Source organism: Hylaeus anthracinus, unplaced genomic scaffold, assembly GCF_026225885.1.
Source record: "Hylaeus anthracinus isolate JK02 unplaced genomic scaffold, UHH_iyHylAnth1.0_haploid 11985, whole genome shotgun sequence".
Classification (NCBI taxonomy): Eukaryota; Metazoa; Arthropoda; class Insecta; order Hymenoptera; family Colletidae; genus Hylaeus; species Hylaeus anthracinus.
This window is the reverse complement of record NW_026534333.1, coordinates 7,152,068-7,170,672: the sequence shown is the minus strand read 5'-3', so window position 1 is coordinate 7,170,672 and position 18,605 is coordinate 7,152,068. Positions and strand designations below refer to the sequence as shown.

General features: G+C 45.9%; 1 protein-coding gene across 5 annotated transcripts in view; it reads left to right on the top strand.

Annotated features, from left to right (window-relative positions):
• LOC128887306 (uncharacterized) overlaps positions 1 to 18,605 on the top strand; it is a 200,799-nt gene that overhangs the window by 134,958 nt on the left and 47,236 nt on the right. The gene's annotated exons all lie outside the window — the stretch shown is intronic.

The window sequence follows — 18,605 nt, the reverse complement described above, 5'->3', positions numbered from 1 at the left end:
ATACGATGATATTTACTCGCTTCGTCGAATTAATTGGAACGTCATGTTTACCAGAATAACTCCAAAGAAGAAATGGTAGGGAAACAATTGCAATTACGCTAGATAAATATTGTCATTGGAAAATTTTCATTCGTTCCAGAACGCGGTGCACAACGAACCCGATCGATCACGCCAATCTATCAAAAACATTACCCGGTGATTATTTTGTCCGATTACGTAGCCGGTCATTTATTCGCTGTCCGTTCCCAATGGAGAAGCATTCCCGCTTCGCTTATTAACGATCGGAATGTCGTTAACAATAAGAAACATTTCTATTGGCCGTGGCAACGTTCCCCGCGTATCGGCGTCGGAATTGATATCGGTGCGAAATCATTATTGACGCACACCACCAATGGCTGCAATTTGCGTAACGATAACAATCAGCTTTAAGTGGAACAATAGGCTGCCGTGATGGTAATTAGTGCCGTGTACTGTCTGGCGTGATGACAATTGCGCCAACAGCGATGGTAAATGGTAACATTAATAATACTTGCCGATAGGGCACAGCCGCGCGCGCAGCATCGTCGACGAATAATGGACCGTTATTATTCTCTTCCGTTAAATATTTAAATTGAATGGGACGGCCGAACGATTCGACTGCGATCGTAAATTGATTTTCAAAGCGATTTCTACGTTGCGTAATCGTTGTTTCGTTCGACGAACCGTGTCGTCGGGGGGATGGAGTTTTCGATCCTTTCGTGTGACGTTTCACGCTTACGTGGATAATTTTATCGTAACGCGAGCATATTTATGGCCCGAAGCGCGCGTTTATATCGATAATGTGAAATAGTGCTTAATGGTTCAACGTTTGCGTTTCTATATGTCGATAATGGCGCGTTACAGACCTATCTTCTTATTTTTTCCGATCGAACCGAAGTGCCATTCAAGCGCTATTCAAACACATTGTTCTTCTACAATTGCTATCCCAACTCCAAAATCATCGACATCGTGCATGGATTGATATTCGTATGCTCTTCACCCGATGGAGGGTCAATCGATGCAGTTTCCTCGATGCGAAACAGAAACGAAATGTGGCACGGTCGTCCTGGACTCGGTCGCGAAACGTCATCGCGAACAGGCGGGAACAAGTGGATGGCGAAAAAAATACCTCGGAAAATTTTTATCGCGTTCCGCGCGATATAACCGGGTAGGTCATCGTCGAGCACTGAATATAGGGACAGAGACGAAACGTTCTCAAGGCGGCTCGACGACGCACGGTCGACCTTTATTGGAATATTTATGGCCGCTGCCTATACGAGACGAATTTTTATCGATCCGTTCTGTTGCTGCGCCGTCGATGCTAGGTTTGGGTTTCGATCTTCTCCGCCGACGGAAATCACGATATTTATTCATAAGCCTCGGTTAGAACGCGCGCGGATCGCGCGCATAATAAAGCCCCGCGTATTGCTCGACCGGCTGTCGCTGTTCTACCCTTTTGCCGCGACGTTGATTTGAAGAACCGTCGGACGTCTTGCTCCGGTTTCAACTTTTTTAACTGTTTCTTCGAATCGCCTCGGATGAATAGGTCTCCTCGTTCGTTTCGATCCCCAGTCGTTGATCAAATTATTCGAGGCGCGGGTGCTTTGAGCGAAAAATATCTGATGGAGAGTAACGTGCACAATTATTTGCGAAATGGAGTTTTCTAGAAACATGTGACATATTTTTTCTCGAATAAATTTTTAATTATAAAAGCATGTGTTAGGGATACTCTATTAATAATCTAATATACTTTAACATAAATTAATCGTTTGACCACCCACTACAGCCATGTAATACATAGTCGCATTTTAGAATTACAACAGCACGTTGCAGCGAACAAATTCTACACTTTCCTTAACAATTTCGTCGAACGAGCAATTATTTCTCGATTCAGCAGGCAACAATTTCACGTTCGCCACAAAATGGGCTATAATTCGACGCCACCAACATGTTTTCCGGTACGCACGCTCTCTACCGGTTCTTTTCCCTTCTGGTTCTGGCCTTTGTTTTTTCCGCCCCTGCCACGAAACGCTCCGAGAACCGCCTACAAACTTATTACCGGATCTCCCCGGTGCTAGGTGTTATTAAAAATTAGGGAGCGGATTCTAGACACCGGTTGCAAGTCACCGGACCTGAGCAACCGAGGAGACGCGGCTTTGTAATTAAAAAATTACAGGGACGATCCCGGCCACCGGTTTGTTAGTTTTACCATGGGCCAAGGAAAGATGAGTGTGCGTTCCAGGGCGAAACTGGGTTCGCTCGTGGCGCCAGGAAACGAGGGAGTACTATAATTTTTAGTTTTATCCACGCCTCGTATTCCCCTCTTCCTCGAACCTCCTTAAAAAACGACTACATCGTCAGACATATGTATAATACCCTCGCTCCAATTATTTTCGTCCACTTTAAACGAACAATGACGCCTAGAATGGAGATTCGATCCATTTTTTACGTACACGAATATAAAAATTATACGGTGCGACCGCTATTCTTTTCTTCCAATTAGAATTCACGGGTTCCTCTTCAGGTTTCCAAACGAACTTGTCAATTTACCCGCTGATATTTCCTTCAAGTGAAATAATTAACAAGAACTCCACCTGTTATCCTTTATTGGCAATTCGAAATTCGTGTACAGATAAGAATTTCGCCCAACACCGATAGAAACGAACGAGTATCGAGGGGAACAGAGGGGACACCCACACGCGGCACGCTGCGGCGTCCTCGTGGTTCAGAAGAAAGGAAAGGACTCGCAGGTAAACCTTCTGCCAATCCCTTCGTCTTATTCACGATACTTTAATATCGGATATGGCAATAAATTACGTATCGACGTAAAAGCGGCTTCTCTGCTCCCCCACCCCTTCCTGGCAGCGTTGCACGAAGCCTCTTCCTTCTGTCCGTTCGGCTCTCTCTCTCTCTCTTTCTCTCTCTTATCCCTCCTCCCTTCCATCCTTTTTCGAGTACACGTGAACGGGCGGGGTAATATAATCACACTTAATGACACTCGATACGAACTTGTAACATCGGCATTGCACGAGATACCGAAACGATAAGGAACGTGTTTCGGGACACACGGCGCTCGTAAGTCCCAGCGTTACATTGGGACCGAGGCACCGCTGCCCGTGCACCGTATTTATGCATTGCGTGGTGGCTAATCTGGCCAGGCTTAAACCGACGTTTAATTTAAAGTTCGCTACGCGTGTAATATTTAATGTCCTTAGGGTGAGGATAGCGTCCAACAATGAGGTACGTTTTATGGTCGACGGAACCAGTTCGCGAGAAACTTTGATATCGAGAACTTAGGGATGGACTGTGTAGGAATTGTGCTTCAAAAGAACACCGAATCGATGCTGTTCGCGTATCGAGGTCCCGGAAAAAAATCTTTTAGAATTCCAAAACGAAGACGCGATGCCCGGTGTGGTATGTGCAAAGAACAAATACCACGCAGTTCTGTATATTAGCATTTAGTAATTACCTTATCGAGACGATCAGCCTGTAGTACACCGTATCGAGCTTGTATCTCTGGTACGTCCTTCGCGCCTTCGTGACACGCGAGCGATTATCGGGGCCCCGCTATGTTCATCACGAACGTCCTGGCTGGGTGAATCAGTGTCTACTCGAATGCCTTTTCTTCTTTCTCTCCCAGCGTCGACCGATGTTGCGATGATAGAAAATTTCAGCATTATCAAATGTGACATGTATTCCATCGAAAAACACATCTGGAGAGATGCATTCTTGGGGGATGAAGGGTCGAGACCCTTTGGAATATTTTATTTTATGAACTCTACGTTTAACATTTCAACGTGGAATAATCGTCGAAAATTTCTCGTGGCACTAACGCCCTTCTAAATCACTTAACTGCTCTTGTGGCCCGGGTATAATCGGATTGGAAGCTCTTTTGGGCTTTCTATCTCTCTTCGTTTCTATTTTTTTCCATCCACTTTTTCAAGCTTTCACCGCGAGATTTTAAATTAGAGGCAAATCCGGTACCGTTAACGAGAACATAAAGGCGAACAACGTTCTCTCTTCCCCTCTCCCTGCCTCTCTCTTGTAATTTCATTTTACTGCATCGGTTACCTGACGCGCAGACACCCACGGACCGGTTCGAGACCACACGATCGAAACTTCACGCCCGCTCCTCTGCCTTGGCCATAGTAATCGGCTCGGTGGACTTTTACGATAATCTCGGAGCTAGGACAATCACGATCGGTTTTGTACGGTAGACAGGGAATAGACAACCGAGCGTTCGTCCCTGCTAATAAGGGACACGGGTTTAGGAAGCGTTAAGCAAACCTGCTCTATTAACTCCACGATTAATTGACTTAACAGCAGTGACAGTTTACTAATCGAATGTTAAAGTAAAATTCTTGTAAAACATGTTCCGATACTTAATGTAACATACAGTCAGTTCCATAAATACCCTCTATGTCTAGTGAAAAAGTTTGACTAGATTAAATAATAGTTTTGACATTACGATAGTTTATTTTACACCTTCGCCTAATAACGATAACCACGTCGCTGTATTCCGCATAATCTAGTAAGCATACCTATCGTTCACACTTTCACTCAAAAACGAGTTCGTCGACCCCGTTTCCGGTCCCGTACACCACAATGACGTCGATAACTAGGACGTCGACCTTCGATGTCAAAGAAGCAGATCCCCTCGAAACGGGACCTTGAAATGGCAAGAGGACCGTGCCTCCGAACGATCCGTCGTGACATGCTAGGACCAATGACGTTATCGTCCTTTCGTTTTATCACGAGCTACGGCCGCTGGTTTGAGCAAGGTCAGGGCTATTCTCCCGACCCCGAAACGATTCGGTCGTAGTATGTGCCATGACCACGCATGGCCGTAGCAAGACTCGCTGGCGCCTATGTTGGGGCTGTCCTCGCACGCACGCACACACACACACACGCGCGCGCATAGACACACGCTGGCCATACATGAGCGTAATCGCATCGCGTGTGTCCAAACGTGTACCACACTCGGTATACGCGCACCTAAGCACATAAATATACCCATAACCGCCAACTTCGTGAATGGAGGAGCGACGGGACGATCAATGCCTCCTTACGTTTATCTACCGCTTTTATGTGCGTTTCGTCGGTCGTCGTGCAGTTACCTCTGCGTTTCTGACCGAGCATCCACAGCCATTGACGCGAGGGCCACGCGAGATCCATGCGCTTCCGACCGACGATCCAAGATCGATGACAGCGTTTCATCGACGTCACGTCGTGACAAAAATTTCAAATAATTACTTTTATCTAACAACATTAATTCTGATCGCATTTAGGGAGTAGAATAAAAATTTCATGGGAAGTTTACTGCTATTGAAAATTTCTGTAGCAATCGTGGAATGACGGAGAGAATCCACCATCTACTAAGAAAATTGATAGGTTTACTATTTTACCCCAAGTTTGAAACGAACAGCATTCTATTCACACATTTACTTATTCCTACAGCCCTGTCTCTCTGTAAGTTTCAATAATAGAGGTCCAACTATACAGGCATAGGACTGGAATCACTAGACCGATTATTTCCACCGACAATGTCTTCAAACTATTATTCAGTACGAATAACATATAAATTATCGTTCAACTTAGTAGATATACTTTTCTTGACCACTCGTCCTCCGTTTCCTTTAGCGGAGGGAGAAACTTGATCATCGCAGCGGTTCCAGCGTTTGAAAATTCACATAGGGAAGTAAATCGATATATAATAAGAACATCCAGCAGTCGAGGGGGATGGTGAAAAAGTTCACAAGCGATTCTCTTCGTCGAGAGACAATTCATCCCTGGGGTGAATTTCCAATCCCTTCCTCGGGAGATGAACGTTCTCCCCCTTTTGTGTCGTCGCTTCTTTTTCCATCGAGCGCGGTTCCATCCAGCGTGCACCGCAAGAAATGCAAATGGCGAATTGTTCGAAGACCGCTCGCTTTCAATGTCCACGCTTGAGGTGTTATTCTTGTCCGTGAATTACCCTCGAGCGCCTCGTCGCTGACACTCTCTGAATTAGCATACCGACCGTGAAACTGGAAATCGTTTCACCGCGTGGCGACTCGCGTTCTCGAACCGTGTCATTAGGTCTGGGGTGATAAAAGAGCAAACGGACTTTAGGAAATCGTGTTTCAGTTCGAGCCTGGACCAGAGATGGGTAAAGTTTTATTCCAATAACAGATAGAGATACGATTCGATGATTTATACGCGACGTTAGTTCGTTTGTTCGACGTTTCTACTGAGCCATAATGAGGGCAAGTCTTCATATTTGTTGGAAGATATAATATCGATCTAATTCTAGAATATAAAGGGCAATTTTTATACAACAGATGAATGACTTGTCTGTGTCAAAGTCTGTTGTCGATAGATCAAGAAACAATTTAACGATTTAACGATTTACAATTTAAATTCTAATTCTTTATTGATCGAGTAACGGTTCGGCAGTTATTTATTTTTTTTTATTCGAAGCTTTCTGAGCAGATCCAGCCGAGGCTGGAAAAAAGTAGAAAAGTAGAAACTATTAATAATTCAACGATTGTAGCGTGTTCTTCATGTTGTTGTCGTGTTCAATTACCTACTCGTTTCTTATTATTCAGGGCTTAATCAAAACAGTTTTCCATCTAAGATGATCGAATTACGGTTACACATAATATACCTCGTATACGCCGTGAATTCAATATTCGATGATCTTTAGGAAGGCCCACTATACGATATGCAAAACAGGTAAAATCATCAATTTTATTTAATAGCATACATTAGCATAAGAATATTTTATTAACAATGCTTTTTAAACATTCCCATCGTCGTTACGATGCTCTTCTTGTGTTGTTAATTCTGTGCTTTAATTTCTGTTTTATTTCGCATACGAGGCAATCACCATGCGAAGTAACCGAATGACAAAATTACAAGGAATTTCCATTGAACGATTACGCATAATTTATCCCGGTTGTTCTTCGAAAATGTTCAATTCGTTAAGGAATTGTCAGGCAATTAATTTCCCCGCGTTATTGCTGGTTGCTAGTAGTTTTACGTTTAATATTTCCTCTTTATACGTTCGACCGTGGCGAATGTGCGCGGGCTCACCATACGGCCGTGCAATATTACGGTTTATGTCTTCGAACCGTAAACAGGATTACCGCACGCTGTAACTATACATACACTCCTATCAACTATTATCATCTCGCACTGGAACCAACGTCAGGCATTAAATCGCTGTACACCTGATCGGTCTCTTACTTTAAGTACTTGGAAACAACGAATAAAACGAGCCTGTGACGTGTCTATTACTCGTGCCGTCGAAAACTATCGTAAAATTGTTCACCAAACTAGGAAGGAAGTATAGTTTTCGCGCAATGCTCTTTCCGAGGTGAAAATAATAGTAGCTGTATTATCTCGCTTTTGCACCGAATGTTTGTTTTTACTTCCATAGATCAATTTTCTTTTTCTTTTGTAATCGTTTCATTCATGCCTGTGATATTGTGGACAGGTGATACCACCTGTTTATATTGTCCACCTGTACTATCGTACATCCGGCCCTTTAACCCTTAAATGCCCTAAGTTTCAAATTTGACACCGGACTTTTAAATCGAATTGTACACTTGCAATTGTTTTTTTTTTTTTTTTAATATGTGGCTGTATGTATGTTACCATTGATAACTGCTTTTTCTCGAAATAAATATATAAAATATGATCTTTTTTTTATTATTTTGTGATCTTTTTTTTATTATTTTTCCCTTTACCTGGCTAAGCCCTGAAAATCCAACGTTCCAGTCGTTCGTGAGACCAGACGTTTTTTTTCGGTGAATGGTAAATAAAAATTCGACCGAACGACCCAGATATTGCTGGTCCCGTCGACGTTGGATCCCGCACGAGGTCCAACGCTACTACCTCTCACGGCGGTTCAATTAGCCAAATCGCCACGAAACGTTGTTAGCACGTGTTTCAACGGAAGGTTGCTCGGTCGGCCAAGGGTCGGTCCCAGCCGGTACGGGACTGATCTATGTTAATTGTGGGTACAACACTGTAAACAGAGGTAATAAATAACTGGAAAGAGACGGGGCCGAGACCTGAACTGAGCAGGTACCCACCAAACTGCCTGGCAGTTACAAGAGAATTAGGATTACACGCCTACGAATAATAATGCTATATAAAGTGTTTCCCTGCGTGTGACACGGGTGGGGCACCATTCGTAGACCATTCGTGGACAGACAATGGTCAGCCGGTGGCGGGTGGTGCATTGTCCTGCCAGTTTCACCGAGAGTTTTGGGGTGTTCATGGTCATCTACGAAAAAGCAGGTGCTGCGCGTTTATATCCCATTGGGGGTCGTCGGACAACGAGGGCCCTCGGCTCGGTGCTCTCTGTTTCCCCCCCGCGCGACTCTGCACACTTTGCGCGCGGTTCTTTCTGCTTTCCCAATGCTATACAGTTATGGAGCTGACCGGTGACTGGGTGTCACTTGACGATGCGCCTCATGGTTAGCAGGTTGTTGGAACCTGTCCCCGCGGCCTTGATCCTGGAATCCATTCGCGCCGCATTTCACCGCGATGGTTATCGATACGCTATCGATTCGCGGGATTTTGGAGAATCTGGCTCGGTCTTCAATCAATTTTCGAATCTTTAACGAAGTTTCGGGAATCTTTTGGGAAGGCAATTATTAAAACGTTTCGAACCTGATTTCAGTCTTTCTAAGTGCTGAACAGTATTTTTCAATAAAAGATTCACTTGAAAACGTTTAATATTTTCAAGATAATGTGACTCGATAAAAATTCTTCCCACCTCATTCTCCAAACGCTATTATTGCAATGCACTAAAATTTGCAACGCCCTCCGTTGAATGTCAAATGTAACAGACAGCATTAACGACCCGAGATAAATTGTCGTCCCTCGGAGAAATTGAATAAACAAACCTAAACAGTAATCGTAACAGGTATTCGTAAATACCGACTACGTGGGATCGCATTACGACTGCGGGTACGCGCGGTTTCAGTGTCCCGAACAAGTTGTCCTGAAAATTTATCGTTCCCTCTTTGAACACCTCCAATTAATGCAGTCACCTCCCGGCCGCGAACCACCAGTCATATAAACAGAATTACACATCGTATTTTATCAGTACATTTCTCATGATCGCGCGTATTCTCGTGGCAACCAAAATATATTGCCGTGTCCGAGCGATGACGTTTACGAGGCTGATCACGCCGCAAGAATGATCTCGTCAAATCCAGTAACTAGACAATCCAATCAGTCGATCCTGTATCCTAGTCGAGGCGAATCGCTCGGCTAAATGGCGCTGGTTCGTCCCTCTCTCTTCGCGATGATTATCGCCGTGGATGTGCAACACTCTTAACCGGATTCAAATTTCAAGTAACGAAAGAAAAATAAAGAATTGTTTATCATCAACGGTGGAGTTTATCTATCGACATGTTTGATCGTGAAATGAAATGTTTCGCGGTGAACGGATATCAATTTTAAGGACCATGTTGAGTATGTTAAACGATTGCGCGATGGAAACTAAATGTTAACCCATTCACTGTCGACTACGAAATGTCTCGCAGTTCAAATTGATTGCAATTATTCAAGGGATACGTTTATAGACTTTCGAGTCACGAATTATTGGAAAAGAAGATCGTAAATTTTCTTTTTAAAACAGTAAACGTAATATTATTCTTTATGATCAAAAGAATAACCTAATTTACACATCTGCGTTAAATCTTGGCGCCCAAGGCAGAATACTTAAAATTTACCTGGCAGTGAATGGATTAAACACTTTGAAAAATATTTTATGTTTCGATCTTGTCGTGCAGTCCTTGTCAGGTGTATATTTTGTGATATAAATAGAAGTGTATAGAAAGAATAATGTACATACTTAATAATGAAACACTTGTGTGGAAACATCAAACCTATTATTTCATTTAGACATACCTCTACGATAGACATAGAGGGAGACATAACGTAAGCGAGGTAGGAATAATTCTTCTTACCCACTGTAATAGAAATCAAAATTTCCTCGTTTAATCGAATAGACGTGTCGAATAAATCGCTCCGCGTTGAGTTTATTCGTCATCCGTTAGAAAATTCTGGCCATCTTCGGGTAATCACAGCCCCGAAGCACACCCGATTCCCATAGTTCCGTGCTTAAGATAGTTTTTTCGGGACGGTGTGGTTAGTCATTAAGGCTTGGCGTAAACGCGCCACTCGAGGGCGTCCCTCGTCCCATCGACGCGGTTGTTTCGCCGACCGACGCTGGACGAGAAAGGAAAAAGGGACACGCCGCGTCGGTCCTCCGAGCACTCTCTAATTGCGGCTAATTTCGTTAATTACCGTAGAAGCACCGCGCAGCGAGGCCCACTAATTCGGGGGTCTTACATTGTGTCTAGACTTTAAACAACATTCGCGCATCCTGCCAGCCAGCCGCAGAGCCCGTCGTCGGTCTTCTTCTTTTCATTCCTCCTTCTCCGTCAATTAGGTTCAACTGTTCATCGACGCGCGGGCATTTTTCTCACGGGCTTTGATTGTCGACGAAGTACCCCAGAAACGTGGCCACAATGTGTAATTACGAAATTTTTTACTCGTACAGTACTCGTGTACGTCAATGTCATCAAACGTGTTCACACTTGGCTTACAATTTTTTGATAATAATAGCAATGCAGTCATTCTTCCTCACTTATGGTCGTTGAACTTTTCTGTATTCGATAAGTGATTCGAGTATTAAGCTAACATAATTCGAACGCTACTGTCCAAATTGCTACTTTGTCGGGACGGTGTCGCTTAAAAAAAAAAGTGCTATTTCTCGTCGAATGTAAACTAGAAAGGTTATAAACAACGCTGGTTAGCGGAGAAAGTGTGGTCCTGAAGAAATAAACCTGTCAGTTTCTTCTATTACTTATTGGAATTCTGTTCTCCGTAGAGATATTATTTTCTTTGCTGCTGGAATGGAGAAAACAAACTACTGGGCATTAATAAGGAATGTATTCCGCGAATTACGTTCAGCTAGTTTCTGTAGGAGCTCTGAAAAAATTTTAATTTTAATCAAATACAATTTTCATTTTAATAAACCTGCTGTCTAAAGACGTATATATTACGATCATAAATTATTTTTATTTCCTACAATCGCAGTAAGAAAATGAAGCGTCTAATAGAAATACCAGATATACTCACGCCTACATCGCTCACCCTATCGTTGGTGTTATTCTATGCGTCCACTTTGACGAGAAACGCGATCGCAAGATAAACAATCGAAGGAAATATTTAGCCCCGGCCGAAAACGAGAGAAACTTTGAAGCAACTGGTGGTTACTTGTCCCGTGGCGGTTTCCAAAGTACCAGCAACGACAGTAACGCTAACAGGTAGAAAGAAGAGGAAGGTTTCCGTGGAAAGAATGAAAGGCTTAGAGGGATGGGTGTCCGTAGGACGTAAAAATACTCGTTCCACCTAGACAAAGGTCGTTGAGATCCTTCGACGTTCGCGGCGCGCAGCCACGAGGACGCAAGAACAATATTTTACTTTGAATACCCCATGGCTAGCACCTGCTGGTGCCGAACAATTCTACCACCAGGACCAGCTACCTGACGTACAACTAGCAATTCCGCCAAATTTCTCTCTCTTTTTGCTTTCGTTTCCCGTCGCTCTCTCTGGCCAGTCGTCGAGGAGGAAAAGGGACAGACAAAAAAGATCAGGATCATCTTCATAACCGTGAACGCCGGATTCGAGAAACTGCGGACAATGGAGCTTCAAGCTGGCCGATCCTCTCGCGCGCGCAAAGTCCATTCACCGTTCTTCTGAAACAATTCGTTTCCTTGGATTCGCATCTTGTCATTCTAGTGGCTCTATAAATAGTACCATTTATGATAGTCATTACTAAGATTACAGATTCTACTTTGTATGTCCAACGCGCCACTTTTCCCAGCAGTTAGACGCGTCCACGTTCGTAGTCCACGTTCCACCGCGGAGATACAGGGGCTCGATCCGTTAATTCGAACGGTCTGTTAAAATTCAAATACTCAGAGATCCTGGCGAACGGAGTAGCGGTTTATTTACCAGGGTGGTCGACGAAAACGGTCACCGCCGAAATCGCGGACCAGTTAGGTAAGATTTATGATTTCCAACAATGGTCGTCGCAACAATCTGATCCGTTGGTAAGCCCTGGCGGCGTGGAGGAATCGGTAAGAAGGTCGACAGCTCGTGTTCGTCGAATAAGAAGGGTGAAACGAACGGCGCCCGGCAGTCTGGTCAGTCCGGTTTCCTTCCGGTTCGAAAGTTGCGCAGCCGAGTGGCCTGTACGCGCCAGCTTCGTCTCACCAGCTTTTCTCCTCTTCCATCGGCCTGGCCCTTCTTCACCCCCTTTGTCAGAATCCTCCCTGATGGCCCCGAGGAACCGTTCACCTGGTAACGAGACGCGTTGCGTGCGTCTCACGAGCCGTCCCGCGGAACGAGAGAATGTCCTTCGAGAGGGTTCGCCGCTGTCCACCCCTGTTGGTCGCGTACTTGCACGACGCGCACGCAACGAGAACGACCCTTTACGGTCGCTGCGAGGGCCGAATCGAGTGCACGCAGCGCAATTTTCTGATAGGCGCTCGCAACCACGAGAGTTAGGTCAGGGTTTTGCTCGATGAAACTCACCGAACTACGTTTACAGCTCACTCGGGGAAGGAAGGGTTTGATTTTGGGTGAAATTGAAATGTTAGTGGGGCAGTGTGATTCCCACGCGAAGGGTTAAAGAGTTGCTAGGTCTTGAAACTTGTACCCTTTTAGGTTCTGGGACCACAAAAAGTTTCACCACCTTCTCAACCGAGCCAAGATTACGTAGCTTGCGATAACCAACCTTCTTTTCGTTACTATGGATAGCTGAAATAGTTTAATTCTAATCTCCAACAATGTTTTATAATGGTTCAATACTACCAGGAGTCTACATTAGTAGAACAGTACGATTCCCGCAAACTAAAAAGATCCATCAAATACTCAACAGTTGGGTCACTAGTCGATAGCACGAGCGAAACCTTCGTTCTCAGCATCGGGGGGGGGGGGGGGGGGGGGCGGCGAGTGCCGTCGTCGTGACCGAAACGAGCCCAATGGGGTTGCTTCGGGAATGAGTTATGCCTTGACGAATCACAAGAGAATCCGCTCGCAACGGTGGCCACGAACGCGAATTCTTTTCGGGATTGTTTCGCAGGCGCGTTAATCGCGGTGTCGTTTATGTTTTTGTCGAACGATGTAACTACACCTAATTTTGACACTAACTTGGCCGAGCATACTTTTAAATGATTTCATTATCGATACTTTTTTGCACGATGTGTACTCTATCGTTTATTTACGTTTTATTATACCTTGTATGAAATCAGAATTGTTGTGACTAACTCGATTATTCCTTTTTGTTTCAGGTAAGTGGAACAAACAACGCAGACGAATTCACAGATCGTTTTCAAAGAACTTTCTCATCGAAGGTATTTATTTCAAAATAAACAACCACAAATTAACTCGATAATAAAATCCAACAGCATAATACCCCAGTACCACATTCTGTTTACTCCACCGAAACATTAAAAATCGTTCGATACACCTGGATGCTTCCTCAAAAAATGTTTTCCACAAGCATTCCTTTTGCTTTCCCGCGTTTCATGCTCGTCCGACAGAAATGTAGCGCCAATCTACTCCAACGCTTCCCTTCAAATCTGGAAAGAAACCGTCTTTTATTACCCGACGAGATTTCCATAGGATTTACCTCGAACGTTAGGCGTTCAAGCACCGAGGCAACGGTTCATCGTGCGTGGCAGGGAAGATTCTGAAATCGTTCGGATAGTTGCAGAGTAAAACGATAGTAATTCGATTTTATGGCGGCTAGGTCCACGGCTAGGATAGAATCGTTTCGGGTTCCCAAGCGTCGGCGCGAGTGTTTTTTCGCGTGGCCTTTTCCCACCGTTAGCCGGCTACCGTGTCGCTGCTTAACTCTTTGTAATATTTCTCATAGTTCAGGACACGGTCAGCAGCTCCTCAGCGCCTCAGCGACGACGAGGAATGCATGGTGCCGGGCGCATACCAGGAGAATCGCGGAACGTTTTGACGACCCCATAAAACCGTACGGACCGACGAACCACCTCTCACGGCCGAGCACACCGCCGTATTCGCCTCCGTTGGCTACTTTTTTTCCTCTCCTATCCTCGATCAGGGATCCCCCCTCGAGTTGACAGACGAAATTAGAGAAGCTCGTGGACTCGTTTCTTCGTTTCCTCTCGTCGGTATGCAACATGAATCGGGGACGAAACGTAACCATTTTTGGTAATGTGGAGTAAGGATCAGGTTCAACTAATCCTGGTTTAGGACATCGTGTTGCTCGACCTTCGACGAACCAACATCCAAAGACCGAAATGTATTTTAACAGATTGGTAAACATCCTGAATGCGATATCCTACTTTTCAATGTTCATTGAGAAACAGCATACAGGATTTGATTTTTCTTTCGTTGAAGAGTATTTAGAGAAAGACTGTTGATGTCGGTAATGATACATTTACTATTTGTTAGGATATTCATCGATTCACTTGTTGAAGGAACCCCTGTCGTTTTGTTGTACCTTTCCTCATCTTCCAAGTAAACGACAGATGCCAGGGTGTGTTGAAATCGATTGTCCAAACTGTGAGTGTGTATAGTATAGTATGTAAGACATCTTGACACGTAGGAAGATTTAACGCGATTTTAATTGCTCGTCCCACAGTCTCCGTAGTACGTTTCGCCGGGAGCTTTGCGAGGTTACGAGGGTGTTCGTCGAGTAATACGGAGAACAATCCTGAGGTTGCGAGCGAACGATGGTAGATGTTGGAACGCACCGGCTGTAACGTGTTTTATTATATCGTATATTTTATCGAGCCAGAATACAGAAGCAGGTCTAGCCTCTCGCGTATGAAAAAGGTGAAAAGTGCTGGGAATTAAATTTTACGAAGAAAGGTCACCTTTGAAATACAGGCCGAGAGGAAAAAGAAGGGAGAGTAAAGGAAGAAAAGATGGGACGCTTTGTCAAAGATTCCTAATAATACAAAGGTGAAAAGGTCCTCGAGACCGAAGTGTAACTAGGATATTTAAGAATAAATAGGTGAAAAATGTTGCTATTCTTGACGTTAGTGTTTATGAGTGGGGTATACAAATCTTAGCACTCTACTTCCTATCATTGAAAAAAATTATTCGATATTTGTATTCTCTTCTCGTAATTAAATATCAGCCTCTGTCGAAGCAAGTATCAAGGCACAAGTTGAGAAAATAAAAGAGATAAACCGCAACCGAGTCGAAGCAACAACCGAGAGAAGTTACAACCATCTCCTTTCGTACAGCTACTTCAAGTTTCATGGCTCGTGGTATATTCATAAAAAAATGTTCGTTGGGTCGAAGCACTTTTCTGGAGGTTTTACGCGCCATGCTGTTTGCATACCCACGCGCGTCGAAACGCGTCGCGCGTGACCCCCGTATTTTTATTGTACATCTTTATTGTGCAGTCCCTTTTGACAGAGCGATTCGTAAAGAACGATGAATTCCCCGCAGTTGTGGCACGGCGTTTTCAAAAAGGGACACGCATCTTCGCCGCGAAGAAAAACTGATTCCGTGGAACGGAAGAAGGAATCGGTTTAAAGTCACTTTACGAGTTTCCCTTTGCGAGACGAGACACCTGGCCGAAGGCCATCCGCGGGTCTGGAATCCTGAAAGTGCAGTAAAACTGACCGAAGACAGAGCTGGGGGATACCTTTTTGAACGAACAGTGCCTTCTCCCTTTCGGCCCATCCATTCACAGATTCCCCCTCCGTGGCCCTTTGTCCTTAAACAGCCGGTTCAACCCTCCTCGATCAGGATCGCTCGCTTTTGACCGATGATCCTCGTCGGAGACTCATCCTTAAAAGCTTGACTGTTCTGATAAAATTTTCGGGGTGCAGCCCTTGGAATTCCTCTAGACTAGCATTTTTAAGATGGGATTAATTCCGACGTAGGGAACGACGACTGGAACCCAGACCTAACCCAGGCCATTTTCTATTTAACGAGTCTGGAAGATGGTGAATCATCTTCTTTCGTACGTATCGTTTACGTTAGGTATGTGCAAAATACACGAAACGATACTGCAGACAATCGGGAAAGTGAGTTAGAAAGGATACGAAAGCAGGAGTGCAGAAACTCATAGTTTTCAAAATAGAAAGATCTCTAAACGTCCGTGCAGTTTATAGGTAGACAGATCGTAGCTGTTATTGACAGTTTCTTTGAACAACGGTAATCACGTCTTTAACGTTAACACCCGTGAAGTTGGAGGTTAGAGGCAGGTTATAGGACAGCTTCTCGTGGCTAGGTCGAGATCCCATAGAAGCTCGACGTCCTCCTCCGGGACCAGGAGTAATCGCCTTGTTGCGTTACCCAGTTATCGTTTGCGCGAATAGTCTTCCACGGCCAGCAGAAGCGCGAAGCACAATGGCGCTTGTCATTGTTTCGTTCGACTGGAGGAACCTGTACTTGATCCTAATCTCTTTTATTTATCGAGCGACTAGTCGCGCGCGACTAGATCGTGTTTACGCAGATTCGAGTTAGCATGGCGAACATTTTCAGTAACAGGGGAATAACGCACAGGACATCCTTCGTTGATATCTGAAATATTATATTTTCAAACTCGTTTACGTCCGATTTCAACCATCCTTGTCGTTCACATTTCCCAACAATTTACCACAATCGTCGTTCGCGATGCCCCGTAACCCGAGAGTAGCCACCAAAAACCGCGAAAAATCCGAAACGTCGTTCGAACCCGCGGATAACGCATTAACCAGACACCGAGAACGCACTTGCTTCCCCGGACCGACACTCGTCGAAAATTGATTTAACCCGGGGACGGCCGGAGACGCGAGTTACAATTTAACAGGTCCTCCTTAAAAGGAGTATATCATGCACAGGCACACCGATAAACTACAGAGATGGACGGACTCGTCGAAAAAAAAAAAAAAAGAGGAGAACGAAAGTACGCAACGAAGACGTCTACCGGCGTCTCCTCCCGTCGGAAATCCTGGATCTTCGATCGAGTCAGGCAGACGATACGTCCGGGCGGGCGAGCGAGCGAAGAGGGAGCGAGAGAGAGAGAGGTGGGCCGAGCGAGCCTACCCCCTCGGAGAGGAAAGTTTACCGGAAAAATATCCGGGAAGTTGCAGGGCAGAAGCATACAGCGACTCGCGCCTCTTCCCCCACCCTGATGCGCGCCGTGTCTCAGCAGAGTCGTCCTCGGCTTCTGCGCTGTCGCCAGAGCGCTGTCTTTGGCCGACCGAGTCGGCGCAGCCCGGTGGGGGCAGTTGGACTGTCGTGGTGGGGGAAAACCCCGGGTTTCTCTCCCACCAAGCAGAGACGGCGCAGCATCAACGGGTTCCGCGAAGCCACGCCCCGTCGCAGCAGCTGGTTACGCCCCGCCGCCCCCACTAGTTCGTCGGCGCAGCTGCCACAGGGTTCCTCGGCTAGAGGGGCGCTCTAGAGGCTCGGTGTATCGTGTTGGATGGTTGGTGGGGGGGCGTCGGGACGCGGAGCACACTCGGCAACCCGGCACTGTGGAGGGGTGGAAGCGGCCGGCCGCGGAGGGGCGGGGAAGCGAGCAGTTCGGCAGCGCGACCCGACGTGGGCACTTCGCTGTCCGGCCTTTCCTTCATTAAAATATTATTCTGTGCGTAGAGAGAGAGAGAGAGCTGCGGAGCCCGGCGAGCCTTCGCCGCCGTTTTCACGCCACGAGCAACGCACTCTCGCCACCCCCTCGTCACGGGTCTTGCGTCGTTCGCGTTTACCGAGGGGTTGGACGCGGACGTGGATTTTTTTCCCTGCCGGTTGGACCGCTCGCCCAAGGATTATCTGCAGGTTCGGGCTGTGTGTGCGAAGGAAAGGAAACGAAACGAAACGGGTGACCGCGAGGATCGGTGTTTCCTCACAGTGCGCGACTTTACTCCGATCGTTCGGGGCTCGTTCCGGTATCCTCTTGGCCGGGCTGTGACGCGTCACCCGGAACTCGCGTTGGAGGGAACAAGGGAGCAACCTGCTCGACACGATCCCTCGGCCACAGACGAACGACTGCAGTCCGGGATCCGCTTGGCTCGCCGAACGAGGAATCGGCAAACCGGAAACGAACGACCGAGAGACGGATTCCGCGGTTCCGTCGTTTTGGACAACGAGTGTCGAAGTGTCGGGACGGTGCACGAATCTGAAAGGATACTTAGCGTGGTGTCGAAGTCCTCTGGGATTCTCGAGGGGTGATCGTTCGCTGTAGCCGGTCTCGTGGCCGCAGCTGAAAACTGTGTGTGGTGCTCGAAAACGTATACCGCCGTTCATCGGCGTTATCGAATCGGTTTTGGATCTCATCCGTTCCTCACCCGGTCCGTGGGTGCGAGGGAACGCGCGACAGAAATAGTGTCGGGACCTCTGATCGGTTATTTGTTCGCTGGAAAGAGTAATATCGTGCTGGAAGATTACAAGTGTTTCAAGGGGTAACAGTGCAACTGCTGCTTAAAGAGAAACTGGCAGCTCGCGGGATATGAACCCAGGTACGTGATCTACAGGATTAAGATACGCGTGAGATAGTGACTCCTATTTCGCGACCACGAGTGACAGGGTTTTCG